This window comes from Triticum dicoccoides, chromosome 4B (genome assembly GCF_002162155.2).
Source record: "Triticum dicoccoides isolate Atlit2015 ecotype Zavitan chromosome 4B, WEW_v2.0, whole genome shotgun sequence".
NCBI lineage: Eukaryota > Viridiplantae > Streptophyta > Magnoliopsida > Poales > Poaceae > Triticum > Triticum dicoccoides.
Genome location: NC_041387.1, coordinates 676,227,044 through 676,241,908, shown reverse-complemented (window position 1 = coordinate 676,241,908; position 14,865 = coordinate 676,227,044). Strand labels below are relative to the sequence as shown.

Here is a 14,865-nt window from a genome sequence, read left to right as displayed (position 1 = left end):
GCCGCCCCGACACCACCGTCGCCCCGCCGCCCTCGACGACGCCGTCAACCAGGGCAGTGGAGGCGCGACGCGCGAATAAGAGGAGAAGGCGGCACACCCTCGTCCTCAGCCCGCCGTCGACCTCGTCGATTCAAGCTCGCCGTGCAAGGTATGACGGTACTTCTTCCCCTGCCTCCTCTTGTGCTGATGGCCAGATGGATTTGATTCAGATTGGTTCAGTAAATTAGGCTAGGGTTTGATGGATCCTGGTGATTTGTTCCAAGAACAAGATCGATTCCCCTATCCTGTGATTTAGATTCAATCAATTTGGTTAAGGTGGACATGCTTGTAGAAATCCCCATCTATTTCTTCTTATTAATCCCTGAGAGAAACACGTTAGATCCGTGCTATTACTCTGCACTCTGCAGTTGCGGGTAGAAAATCACATTACTTAGTATGTGTGCAGAAGAACATACAGAGGAAGTATATAAACAAGATGCCGGTTTGCTGTAGGCAGCCATGTCCGTGGATTGGGACTATTTACATGTGATTCATTTTGGCATATAGAAGTACTACAAAGCAGGGATGTTGAGACAGTGCTCTGAAGTCTGAACTTGAACTTACTGTTTAGACATTAGCATGTTGCCATCTGGTTTTTTTTCTTGTTTGAGCAATGACTGTTGGGATTCAGAACTAGAACACTTGAATACTCCCTGCAGTTTTTTTTTTTTTTTTTTTTGAACAAAAGACGGGTCCAGAAGGACCCTGATGCTGCATTAACACTGAACATGAAGTACACAGCATTTTACAGACGGACCCAGAACTAACTGCAAATAACACACTGGTCCCTGTTTTTTACAAAGAGGACCCCAACAACCAGATAAGAAAAGCAATCGGGTCCTTGACATCTTCTGCACGGCCGTAACTTCGCCGTCGCCGGGGACATTGCCACTTGGGACAACTAAGCTTCCATGGCACCACGCCATAGACTCCGTGCAGAAGATGAGCTGCCTCCCTTTAGGCATCTTGGCCGGGAGGAAGAAGTAGAAAGGCCGCCCTTCGGCCAGCATGTACGATGACGTGATGGAGCCGGCCGGCCGCCGAACGCCGTAGCTGGCGCCAAGGCCACTCCCAAACAGCCACCGGATAAGAGCACTGACCCGATCTGGTTCTCCATCTCTTCTACTCTTCGTCTTCACCACCACGGCGACGCCACGAGCTAGAGAAGTAGCGGAGAGCCTCCAGAACAGGGGACCAGACGAGCTTATTGGTGGATGAGCCAGCAGCACGCCCCTCGGCAGCGACTGGCCGCCAGCCAGCCTTGCCTGAGACGCAGCCACCGTGAGCCACCAGCCGCTGCTCGTACGCGGCGGCGGCGCTCTCCATATCGGCATACAGCCATACGCCACATGGGCACTACTCGACCTCAACCTATACCTAGACTCTATATACATAGGACAACGCCATGCACCTCTCCCGTCTCCGCTCCGGCCGGCGTCGCCGTCGGAGAAGATAAGGGATCGGGCCGGGAGCGGTGGAACTCTCTCGACTCTCAACGGGGGCTGGTGTGGAGTAGCTAGCTACCAGGGCTGGAATTCTCGCTCGGGTTAGGAGAAACTGAATCGGCCCCTGCAGTTTTTTAAACTGTAGTTGCACTACAACAGGATACTTGTATTATTGTCGATTGCTCCATGCTAATATTTAACAGGAAAACCACTGCTCGTTTGTTAAATCTGACCGATGCTAATATTTGAATTAACACAAAAGCTGAATGCTTCGACATATTTCGGATGTAGGCATGTTTAAGTATTTGAATAGATTATGCTATCTGCACATGAATATTATTCTTGCCGTCCAAATTATAGCTCCATATGTAGTTGTGTGCATAATTCTTATTACTTGATGTTCAAAATGTAGCTCAGCTTGCAATATGTCACAATTGATTTCCGATGAGTTCGAAGATGACACCGTTGACCCAACAGAAATTTTCTCTCTAGAAGATTACTTGGCACAACAGAATACTCTCAACAACTTTGCTCTGTGTGTGAGAGAGAGAGGGTGTGTGTGTCTCTGTGTTAGAGAGAGAGAGAGAGAGAGAGCAGTGAGTTAGTCGGTTGTTTTCAGCAATTTGAGCGCCCCTGAGATTTTCTGCCAAATGGAAGAGAAGTTGTTTCTTGTAAAAAGATCTGTACAACGCTTCAGTATATCGAAATCCGGTATCGATCAGAGAGCTAGAATGACACTTGTCACTTTTATTTACTGTATACTAATTGGGTTACATTCCATAAGCAAGCATCTTTTTGCCCTGGGTGCTATTAACAGGCTACTTACGTCTCTCATTTTGTTAAGCAGCTTACAGGATTTTACTGCTTGCTTCATAAACATATATTTCATCTGAAGGATATCATCTATTTATCTATCCATGGTGCTTATTCCTGGTGCATAATAAGTTTTTTGATAGATAGATAGCCATATACTCTATCTGACCTTCAAAACATCATCTGCTTATCCATGGCTCTAGTTAACATGCTACTTACGTCTCTCATTTTGTTAAGCAGCTTACAGGTTTTTTACAGCTTGATTCATAAGCATATATTTATCAGTCCAGGGTTCTTATTACTGGTGCATGACAAGTTTGTTTGATAGGTAGATAGATAGATAGGCATAAACCTGCAAAACATCACCTGCTTATCCATGGTTTTAATTAACATGCTACTTACGTCTCCTATTCCTTAAGCGGCTCACAGTTTCTTTTACTGCTTGCATAGGAGTAGATTTTTCGAGACTGTGTATGGGGTTCAGAAGAAATTTAGTTTGCAGTCAGGGTTGTACATTCGTTTTCAACATTTTGTTACAGTAGAGTCTTGCTTCATATTAACTATAGCTTAGGCCGGCAGCTTGGGCCACTTGTTGTATTTATAATCATCATTTGATTAGTGAGTGCGCTACAGAACAGTCCGTTAACCTATCTATGTTCAGGCAATTTGTTCCATGTACAACCATTGATTATGCCTTTGAGGCAGTTAGTTAACCTCTCACCTATGTTCATGCAGGGATATTATTCTTGGAAAAGCCACTGTTGGTGACGGAATAGAAAGATAAGCAGGTACCTATCTTCAGTCCCAATCTAACAGGGTAGTCCATGGATTCAAACTAGCTAAAGGAGATTCAAAATGCCGAACCTTTAGGTTAACAACTCAACACAAACCAATCCCTGAAAGCAAAAACTCAACACAAACCAAGTGCATTATTTTTGTGACTGTTTCCATGTTTGCAGAACCAATATTTTTGTGCCAACAATCAGTTTACTCCCTCATGCCAACAACCACTCATTTTTCAGTTAACTCCTTACAGTTCAGATCATATTTTGATTGTCAACAATAGTGGACTTTTAAGGCTTTCTTAGAGGCAATACTAGTGGATATTAGGCTTTTTTACAGGCAATGATAGTGGAATTTTAGGCTTTTTTTGGAGGAGTGTGTTTCATGCTGGCCTACAGTGATAAATTAGTCAGAATTGTGTATGATTGTGTGGATATACAGTCATTGTAATTTTTGGGAGTAATTTTTGGTGTCAAATCACTCAAGCAGTAACTGAATTTTCAAACTGAACTTGACACAATACTATTCAGTTAATTTGCTTGGACAGTAGTATGTATGCTCATCACTTTATGTATGGTGTTATGCCCTGTTATCTCTGTTCAGTTGACTAATGAAGCATTAGGCTCATCCATGGTACAAGTTCACCTGTGAACACTTGAAATTAGTCAGGACATCCCGTACTGATAGATGTAAATTGTGTCCAGTAGGCTTTGAAGCACCGGTTTTTCCTGTTTCTAACTCTGAATCTGATATAAACCATACGGTTGGCATAAGTGGTCTTTTGTATATGTGCTGATGCTTTGTTAATATAAAGCTATAGATGATGTTGTACTTGTGATGATGCTACTTGTGATCTTCTGAAATGACCCATTGGCGACTTCATTACGCGGGGATAATGATATTGCAGGTACCCCGAGAGGCCCTTGAGTTTGCCGGAATGTCGATTAACTTCCGTTCCGGCAAATTCGGGTACTCCATATGTCCTATTTTCAGCAAAGGTCATGCTGAAATTTTCCGTGAATTTTAGCATGACTTTGCTAAAAATAGGACATATGGGGTACTTGTGACTAATGCATGGGCCGGGGTATCTTAGTAGTTAATTAAGTAGGATCAAGTGCCCCGGCGTACTTGTGACTAATGCATGGCTTTTAGGGTGCCTCGGTGTCGATAAAAACCGAAATGATGAAAGGTTAGGCTTTTAGGGTGCCTCGGCGTCGAAAAACCCTCAATGATAAAAGCTTAGATTTTAGGATGCCTCGGTGTCGACAAACCCTAAATGATGAGACCATGATCTTGTTCCTTGACAATAACCAACTTTTTGACCAAACTTTGTTTCTATTTAGAGAGAAACATGGCCCACAACGATGAGGTCGGGGGTTCAGGCGGCAAGGCATTCTGGGAGCTGTCCCAGGAGATGGAGGAACAACCTCACTTGTATGAGGACGCCGCCTTCCCCACCGATCCTGAGACCACTGATGGTACCGCCGAGGATGACCCCACTGATGCCACCACTGATGGTGCCGCTGAGGATGCCACCACTGATGATGGCGGCGCACGCACAGATGGCAGCCAACAGAAGAGGCAACGGAAGGACCTGCGCCCGACCGTGCTCCGCACCCGCAAGGAGGAAGTTACTGAAGTGGACTCCGACGGGAATCCAACGGCGCCCGAACGAATAGTCAAGGGGTACTCGCTTCAGCTCGGGTGCATTCTCCGGAGCACCGTCTCGATCAACACCGAGAACCTGAGGCATCCTGACCGAGGGAATTTGCGCAACCTCCTCTTCACGAAGCTGCACGAACGATACAAGTTCCCCGCTGCTTTTGAAAACACAAGCCTCAAAGGGAATAAAGTGAACAATGTTGCCCTCACGAAGATGAGCAAGGCCCTGTCTACTTGGAAAAGCAATGTGAAGAGAATGATCGAGAAAGGTGAGAGTTATGAGAAGATCAAGGAGAAAAATCCTTCGATCACCGAAGATGACTACAACGACTTCAAGATCAATTGCTCGAGCACCGCAAACTCCGAATCAAGTCAGTGGGGGAAAGAAATGCGGGAGCTGAACTTAGGGGAACACACACTCGGTCTCGGCGGTTACAGAGTGGCGGAGCCTATATGGGACAAGGAGGACGCGGAGCGTGCCGAGCAAGGCCTACCGCCCCTCTTTGATAAATACGGTGACAAGCAGACCAGGAACTTTGTCAGGGCCCGGTACAAGAAGGACCCGAAAACAAAGGAGCTTACCACGGATCCGAAGACCAAGGCGCTTGAGGTTGTTCTGGTAAGGAATACCACCCCCGGGGTAATTAGCTCCATATGGTTGCATTCTAATTAATGAAGCCAAATTTCTAAATGGTTCACATTCCTTCCGCAGGCAACTGAAAGCAGTAGCGCGGGGTCAACTAAGAGCAACCCTTGGGACACCACTCTCAATAGGGCGTTGAATGTAATGAAGAACAAGGATAAGCTCAGTAAGCCGCCGTCAGCTGGTCGTGTGGCCGGCAAAGGCTTGTCCACAAAATAGGGGCCATACTATACCGCTGGTGTGCGGAAGGAGAAAAAGACCAGCTCGGAAAGCCAGCCGCGCGAGGTTCAAGAACTCAAGGCACAGGTGGCGCGGATTCCGGAGATTGTCCAAGAGCAAGTGCAACAACAACTCGGAGCGATGATCACCACCATTGTACCTACCTTGATCCAGGGGTTGAGTGCGTGGATTGCGGGCGGCCAACAGGGGCCGCCCCCGATTCCTAGCTTCGCGGCCAGCAACTCGCAGAATGCGATGGCGGGGCCATTGGTGTCTCCGGCGGAGGCGGCATTGGTGTCTCCGACGCTGGCACGAGAGCTTAAGGCACCCGGGTGTACGCCGGCCGGCACCTCTGCAGCAAGCGGCCCCTCCGTCAACTGCACGCCCGCCGTTGGCGGTGCCTCGACATTAGCCGAGCTCGACGCTATCATCACGGTAACTAATTAAGCCTCTCTCGGTCGAGGACTTCATCTCCTTGCCTTTGACTGGGCATTCCTGACGCCCTACATGTTTTCGCAGGGCGCCGCCGACGTTCCGTGCACTCTCCTGCACTTCGTGAACAACGAGTTGGTCGATGTCGCCAAGGGCAAAATCGTTCAACCGGGCAACCCCTTGTTCCACGGTACCCAGATGCCACCCAACTTGTTTAGGGTTCAACTGGTTCGGGTGCTGCCAGGATGCGATGAGTTGTTACCTCCGATTCAACCCGTCGGGGCCGACGATGATGACGTGATGACCCTCAACGCCTGCCTGAGCTGGCCCCTGCTTTGGCCGAAGAGCCAGATTCGTTTTGGTGCGGGGGACACCACCCCAAAGACAACACCGCCAGTCGTGTCGTCGCCAAGTCGGCCCCATGGCAAGACCGCCGCAACGGTGCCGGACATCCCTATGCCACTGGATCCAAACATGCATATGGCACAGGATCTGAACGACGACGACGACGATACATTTGCCAACGTCGATCAGTACTTTGCCGATCATGGGTACGGTGGCGACTTCATGGGGCCTCTTTCTCAAGAACCCAACCCAACAAAAGACGTGCGTGATCTAGCTGGTACCGCGGAGAAGCCAAGTAGCAACAGGCGTCGTCTGCCGTTCAGCTCTCAGGAGACGCCTCCAGCCGCCGACTTCACCGAGCCTCAGATAGGCGAGGTGCGAAATATTATCAGCCCCAACACACTCAAGAAGGCGGTCTGTGAGCAGAACTCGGTCCCATTACAGGAGAAGAAGAAGGCACGCAAAAGAAAGACTAACAAGGGTGCGGGCCAGCCGCCACCTAGTACGATCCGTGCTCAGGACGGGCCACCTTCACCTGAGGATATCTCGAGGAGGGTGCATGTGGCGGGTAGGGCGATGCTACCGACAAATATGCTCAATGCTGCAACCGGTGCTATGCGGAGTCTGCATGACAGTGTTCTTTCTTTGGAGAAGCGGCGTCTCAGAAAGAAGGATGTGGCATACCCGGTTTTCGTGGCCAAGGTGCCAGAGGGCAAGGGCTTTGTGGATAACTCCATCGGGCGTACGATCGTCCTGCGGTTTGATGACATCCACGCTATGTTGAACCTTCATCCGCTCCACTACACCTTCGTTCGGCTATTTTCGCTGAGTATGGAGATGCGGATCATTCGCGACAAGACCCCGGACATCGTGATAGTCGACCCCTTCTACATGCGTGCCAAGATCTTGGGCAGCGCTGGGGACCGGCAAGTCGCGAGTCCTTACCTCGAAGGCGTCATTCTGGCAAACCAAGATAAGGATAACTTCCTCGTGCCTTACTTTCCCGAGTAAGTCCTCCCCTCAACCGGCCCGTAACATATGAATTCTTAGATTTCGATCGTTTTTCTTTTAACATTCCGTGTTTTCTGCAGTGACACACATTGCACGCTCATCCTCCTAAGCCCCAAATATTCCATGGCCACGTATTTCGACCCGGACCGTCAGTCGAACGTAGACTACACAAATGTCAAGAAGGTTCTTGATGATGTTCTCCCCGGCTACGCCCAATCTGGAGGCACCTTCACCAGGCCTATTCGTAAGTACGGCAAGCACGTGTTCTCCCACAATACAACGTTCTGCTGCGTCAAGCAGCCGCCTGGCGGTCAGAAGGGTGCCTACTAAGCCATCCATCACATGTGGGCGATCGTACGGGACCATCATCAACTTCTGCTACCAAGTAAACTCCAAGATTGGGCCGCGAGCGTGTCGGCAATCCAGGACGCGGACATCAGACAAGAATTCTTTCGCATCCAGTCGGAGTTTGCGGAAATCATCCATCAAGATGTCCTTCGTACCTCGGGGCAGTTCTACCTCAGAAATCAACCGTCCAACAGTGACATCGACACAATGCTACAAATGCAGAATGACAACGCCCGTTCTTTCATGACTCCCACGATAGACGGCGGCTTCATCCACGCTCCGGTCCCTTGAGTCGAGTTGTCTAGTTCTGAAACATCGATTGGCTCATGTTGTAATTAAACTTTAATGAACTTGTAGTATGTCTCTTTGGTTTCGAGAGTCGTTCAACTTAAATGTAATCGATGCTATTAATGTCTTGCTTTTCTCTTCCGATCGTTCTGTTGCATACTTATATATTGCTTATGTATTGTCTGTGAATTGGTACTAACGTTTCGTTTGGCTAGTGCATAGCGATGCCGTCGTATGTCGTGTACAAGGGTAAGGTTCCCGGAGTCTACGACGACTGGGAGGAGTGTCGGAGACAGGTTCACCGATTCGGCGGTAACAGTTACAAAGGATACACCACTAGGGCCGAGGCCGAATCTATATACGCCCGCTATCTAGCGGGAGAGGGGAGGGAGCGTTGGAGGAACCGGATGAAGACGAGTTTCATCGTGATGATGCTCATCGTGTTGACCGCAGCTCTCTTCTATGTGATGGTAGTTTAGATGATCGATATCGAGTTGTAATGTGAAGACAAACTCGCTACTCGCGGTCTCGAGACTTGTAATATAATGTTCTATCTTTGTTCGGTCTTTTTAATTCGGAGACTAATATGATGAATTGTATTCAGAGACTAATATGATGAATTGTATTCAGAGACTAATCTTCTATTGTATTCGATGAATCTGTTGTTGTTGTGTGCTGTCTATATTTTGTCCAATTATACATTTTGTAACCTGTGCAAAAAACAGAAAATTAAAAAAAAAAACCCTAATATTCATACTAATGGCGCATCACAACACAGTGCGCCATTAGTATGCCAAAGGATACTAATGGCGCATCACTGAACAATGCGTCATTAGTATGCCGAAGTTACTAATGGCGCATCCTGTTGCCGTGCGCCATTAGTATGCCAAAGCACCTGGGTATACATGGCCCCCTGGGAGGCATACTAATGGCGCATCCAGTGGTGCGCCATTAGTATACCAGATACTAATGGCGCACCGGTGGTGCGCCATTAGTAAAATATACTAATGGCGTGGCACTAATGGCGCACCACTAATGCGCCATTAATGGCCAAATTAGGTGCGCCATTAGTAGGCCTTTTCCTAGTAGTGATGGTCACGGCAACTCGTGAGTTGCATTGTAGCTTCGCCGCTGCCGAGTTCCGTGGGTTGCAACACCTCGGGTGTTACATTGCAGCTCCGCCGCCGGCGAGATCCTTGGTCGTAGCGCCTTGGGTGTTGCATTGCAGCTCCCGTGTCGGCGAGGCCCATGGTCGCGGCAATTCGTGAGTTGAATTGCAGCTTCGCCGCTGCCGAGTTCCGTGGGTTGCAACACCTCGGGTGTTACATTGCAGCTCCGCCGCCGGCGAGTTCCGCGGGTTGCAGCATCAAGCACGTTACATTGCAGCTCCGTCCTCGGCAAGTGGCTAACCCGGTTGCATTCCATCTTCGCTGTCGGCGAGATCCGTGCATTGCAGCACCAGTCGTGTTGCTTTGAAGCTCCCTCCCTTCAAAAAAAATTTCACACAACTCCGGCGAGCAGCACAACATTGCTGCGCTCTGCGCCGTCGCTCGCAGCACCCGGCGTCGCCCCGTCAGAGGGGGAGCCCGCGCCCCATCTCACCGCACTGAGCATGCCCTGTAGCACGGGAGAACCCCCTTGTAGCGCGCGGCGAGCGGCTGCCTCGTCTGCAGCCGGCGCCCTAGCCACCGCCGGTGGGTTCCCTTGCTGCACGGCGTGCTGCCTCGAACTCCATCTCGCAACGTGGAACAAGGCTCCTTCTTGTGTGGCAGATGAGAAAGACAGGGAAAAGGGAAAGCGACGGGGAGATGACGAGTGGGAACTGGCAAGGGAGAAGATAAGGTTGGGGATGAAAGCGGTGGCGGGGCCCACAGGGCACGTGTCGCTCGGGAGACAAGGTTTACAAAGAGCGTTTCCGTCCAACGTACAAAGCTACTCCCGCTAGCTCCCGTACTAGTATGACACCCAATCCATCGTACTCCTTTTGTTTTGCTCATGATCTAAAATTCATCATCGTCAACACTTAGCGTGTGTTTAGTTGCATTCTCATCTCAGTATAGTTGTTGTTTTTTCATGCATACTCATCTCAGCACCCCTTTTCATGCATGCTTCTAGTATATTTGTGTTAAGCTAGGATTGACTAATGCACCGTTCATACACTCTACCAAACACCCAAAATGGGTCGAGAAGAACTTTTGCTCTCATGCACCTTTCATGCACCCTACAAACACATGTACAAGGTGTAAATTCATTTGGGTGTAAACACCACACATACATTATTGAGTGCAAAGAGCACATGGCTTGAAATACACAAATAATACTCCTTCCGTCTCAAAATTTTTGTCTTAAATTTGTCTAAATATGAATGTATCAAGTCACGTTTAGTATTAGGTACATCGAGACGGAGGGAGTAGTATGGACAGTATCCACGTGCGTGCGATTGCAAGCGATCAAACCTCGATGTAGGAAGATTACCACATGCACGTTCACTATTGTCCCCTGGCGACGATCGATCAAAAGGCCACTTCCGCTTTGGCAAACTCCTCTTCTTCTGGTTCTGGGTCACCTCCGCCACCATCTCACCGAACCTGCAGGGAGGGCTGACCACCGGTACGGTGCCCCGCGCAGACTGTACACCACCAGCACGCCCGCTGCGAAGTCCACTAACATGCACGTCCTTGGACTTCTGTGCGATGATGACAGAGTTCACCACGTCGTCGTCGGGGTGGCACACGGCCAGCACCTCGAACCCGCCTCGGCCGATGTCCTCAGGGTCGACAATCGGGTACAGGAACCCGCGGGCCCCATGGGCGCTGCGCACAACGAGGGCCGCCCCGTCCGCCATGTGTGCGCCCAGGTGCGCGATCACCTTCGCCTTGTCCTCGGCGGCCATGCCGACGAGCGCGGCCAGGAAGACGACGTCGTACGTGGCAAGCTCGTCGGCGAGGTCCGCTACGTCGGCCGTGTGGAACGACATGCGCGCGCCCACATCCGTGTCCGCGCGGAACAGCTTGCTCGCACGGTCGTTGGCCGCGCCACACAGGTCGTAGTTGTCAAACATGGTGTCAGGTAGATGGCGCGCGGCAAGGACAAAGGAGCTGAAGGGAAGCGGGCCGGAGCCTATGAACGCGACGCGAGCTGGGGCAATGCCTCCGGGCACGTAGCGCAGCGCGCCAGGAGCTCGTACTCCAGCTTGCTCAGCTTGATGTAGTTGCTATAGTAGGGGAACATGCCGAGGTGGTCCAGCGGGTTGTCGAAGACGGCGAGCATGTCGGAGTAGTGCGCTTCAAGCTTCCCCTCGGCCTCGGAGCAAAGGCGGATGAGGCCCTCCCGCATCTCCTGCGCGTTCGGGCCCAGCTTGGTCACGTCCACGGGGCTCGGGGGGACACACGCGGTCACGAGCTCAGTGAAGAGCGCATCCACGGCCGGGGATGGGCTGAGCGACGGCAGCTTGGCGATGGCGGCGTGGAGCCCGGTGATCTTCTCCACCAGGGCGTCCACCTTCTTGTTCTTCTGGGCAGCCATTTCACTAGTGTTCTTGGTACCTCAGGCACTAGTGGAGTGGAGAGTGGCTGATAGAGCTGCTTGCTTGATGACAATGGAGCGGGCAACACGGAGTATATGTAGCTGCCGTCTAAAGGACCGGAAAAGATGGGCATGCATGCACGCTTCACGCGTCCCAGCCGAATGAGGCTAGTTTCATGCCTGACAGTGACCTCTTCACGTCCTCATATTGAAGTGGACAGTGTTTTCTATGTTTATTTGTGCACCCAAATTGATTCCTACACATACACACAAAAATGTCACAGTTCGAAACTAAATTTTCTTTTTCCTAGATTGAAATTTAATTTCCTTCTAGTCACTTGTGGTTGATGTGAAGTATTGTTCTCAGCATAGCTTGAGGGAATTCAATGTATAATTGGTGATTTGAAACTACTCTAAAAATATCTCGGTTCTGCAGGTTTGAATCAAATATTGCAGTGGTTTCTATCCTTCTAAAATACATGGTGTATACTGCTAATCAAAGGTCATCGTAAAAATAATGTACCATGTATTTCAAACAGAGGGAGTATGTCACTATCGCTTGCTGGCCGTAAATTGACCACAAATTGGGCGATATTGCCTCAATTGTACATTTCTACCATTACATTTGCGCACATATTATTTGTGCAACTGTGGTCTAAAAAGTATCTACTCATACAAAATAAATAAATATAGACATAATACAAGTTTAGATGAGTAAAATTCAATAAAACACAAAAACCTCAATTGCTACACGCCAAAATTTGAAAACAATGGAGGTGTCAAAAAAGAAAAATTCGGTAATTATTTTCTAGTTAGAATCTCACATTTCATTGCCTTAAGTTTCACAAAAACAAGATTTCAACTTTAGTTTATGAAATTTACAACTAGAAATAAATGAAAAGATTATTTTGTGACATAGATTATAATAATAAGAACTCATATATAATCTATGTAAAGACTAACCATAAACCAAACTTAATCAGAATTTATTGAAAATAATTCTTGAAAAATTTCTTAGTTATTAGCTGGACATTTGCTCAACTTGTGTTGCACAAAAGAAAATGTTCAATTTTAGTGTATTGCAAAAATGTGCAACTAGATATACAACTTATTTCAAATATGAAATATTTGTTAAAGTACTATAAAAAATATTGGATAAGTTAACAAAATCATAGACTAATAAAGTACACATAGTCACGCGTGCATGTGCACACTGGCTAAACCTCAAACTGAATTTAAATGTTGGATATACAAAATAAGAACAAGACAACTATATTTCTAGTTAAGGGAAACAACAAAATAAATAGCAAGAATAAATATGTACTTAGTTGCATATTGTTGACACTAAAAGTCTCATGTATTATTTGCGCAACCCTTCTGTGAGAAATGTGCTACTGACCAATAGAAAAAAATTGTATAGCTTAATCGTGAAACCTCAATCTACATATTTATGCCACACAAGGAAAACTACCGATTCTCAACACTTGAACATACTATTTCCGAAAGAAAAAAACGATCCTCAACACTGCTTACACATAAAGATGCGCCTTTAAGTCCCACAATTACATTATTGTGTACAAACGACACGTGACTTGAAATCTAGTAGTTGTAGGATAATGACCGCATACAATTGCAACCGGTCAAGCAGCCAGTTGTATTCGTTCTCTCAGCGACCATCAATCAATAGGCCACTTCAACGTTAGCAAACTCCTCTCTCTTCTGGGTCACGTCTGCTACCATCTCACCAAACCTGCACAGAAGGCTGACCACCGACATCGTGCCACGCTCCTACTGTCCACCCTAGCACACTTGCTGCGAAGTCCATTGGCTTGCACGTCCTTGGACATCTATGTGATAATGATATAGTTCACGGCATCGTCGTAGGAATGGCACACGTCCAGTATCTCAAACTCGCCTCAGGCAATGTCCTCGGTGTCCAAAATCGGGTATAGGAACCCCACGCGCTCTGTGAGCACCGTGCATGACAAGGGCTACCCCGTTCGCCATGTGCGCCCTGAGATCCACGACCATCTTCCCCTTGTCCTCGGTGGCCATGTCGACAAGTGTGCCCAGGAATACAACAACATACACAGCGAGCTCGGTGGCAAGGCTGCTACGTTGTCCATGTGGAAGGACTTGCGCACGCCCACATCAGTGATGCAGAACAGCTTGTTGGCATGGCCGTCGGGCACGTCAAAAGGTCGTCTATTTGAAACATGATATAGGACAGGTAGCGTGTGACGAGGAGAAAGGAGCTAAACTGCAACGGTCCATAGCCGATGAAGGCTAAGTAGGGAGGGGCGATGCCACAGGGAAAGTGGTGCGGCAAGAGCTCATACTCGAGCTTCTTGAGGTTGATGTAGTTGTTGTACTAGGGTAACAAGCCATGGTGGCCCAGCGAGTTCTCGAAGCCGGCGAGCATGTCAGAGCAGTATGCCTCCCGCTTACCCTACGCCTCCGAGCTAACCTTGGCGCACGCAGTGGCTTCAGAAGGGCGGGTAGCATAGCGTCCTTTATATGTTCCATTTGGTGTAAACAACTGACAGTGCACAGATGGATTGAAAACATGGTTGAGTGCAATACATCTTCAGTAACATCCACCATTAAAATACTTAACATAATTCGGTAAAGTTGAAGCTGGAAATCAGTTACTGGCTTCTTCCTCGTCGTCGGTAACCCACCACTCTGTGTAACCTTCGGCGCGGAGCTGCCTGCGCATGCTGTCCTGGATCTCGCGCATGATCATGCGGCCGGCGATGCGCGCCTGCATGGAGGCAGCGAGGATAGGGTGTTCCTTCCGCACGCCTTCAGAAAGCGGGGTGAGCGGTGTGGTGTCGATGGAGAGGGCGTACTGCATGCACCCGCTCCATTGGAAGCCTCTTCTTGACCAACCTTTTTCCGTCTTCGACCATACGCTGCGGCTCCTCCGTTTTCATCGCCGTGCCTGGAGAAAGGCGGAATTTGCCGTCGGTGAGCGGTGGATCTGAGCAGAGAACTTTTTTGAAGGACTTGACCTGAGAACTTGTGTCTCCTGGTTCCCCCGTCCTTATTTATACTAGAAGATGCACTGTTATGCTCCTCATGGCAGTAAAAAATGGACATTCTAAGTGGCATCCTTTCAAGATGGAGAACACATGTGGAGAGATCAAGGTACTCACGATAAGGTGAATCTTTTGCATTGATTTGTAACACTCTCTCACAAGTACATAATGCACACAACATTAACAGAATGTGAAGTCTTCCCAGAAACTGTACCAAACTGTGACCAAGGTGCAGCTGAAGATCTAATGTAGGAGCTATGGGGGCCATGCC

At 48.6% G+C, this 14,865-nt stretch overlaps 1 protein-coding gene and 1 pseudogene across 1 annotated transcript in view; one reads left to right on the top strand and one right to left on the bottom strand.

Annotated features, from left to right (window-relative positions):
• The window catches only part of LOC119292307 (60 kDa jasmonate-induced protein-like), a 57,706-nt gene that overhangs the window by 7,391 nt on the left and 35,450 nt on the right, over positions 1-14,865 (top strand). The window lies entirely within an intron of this gene.
• On the bottom strand, positions 10,416-11,553 carry LOC119292304 (annotated as a pseudogene).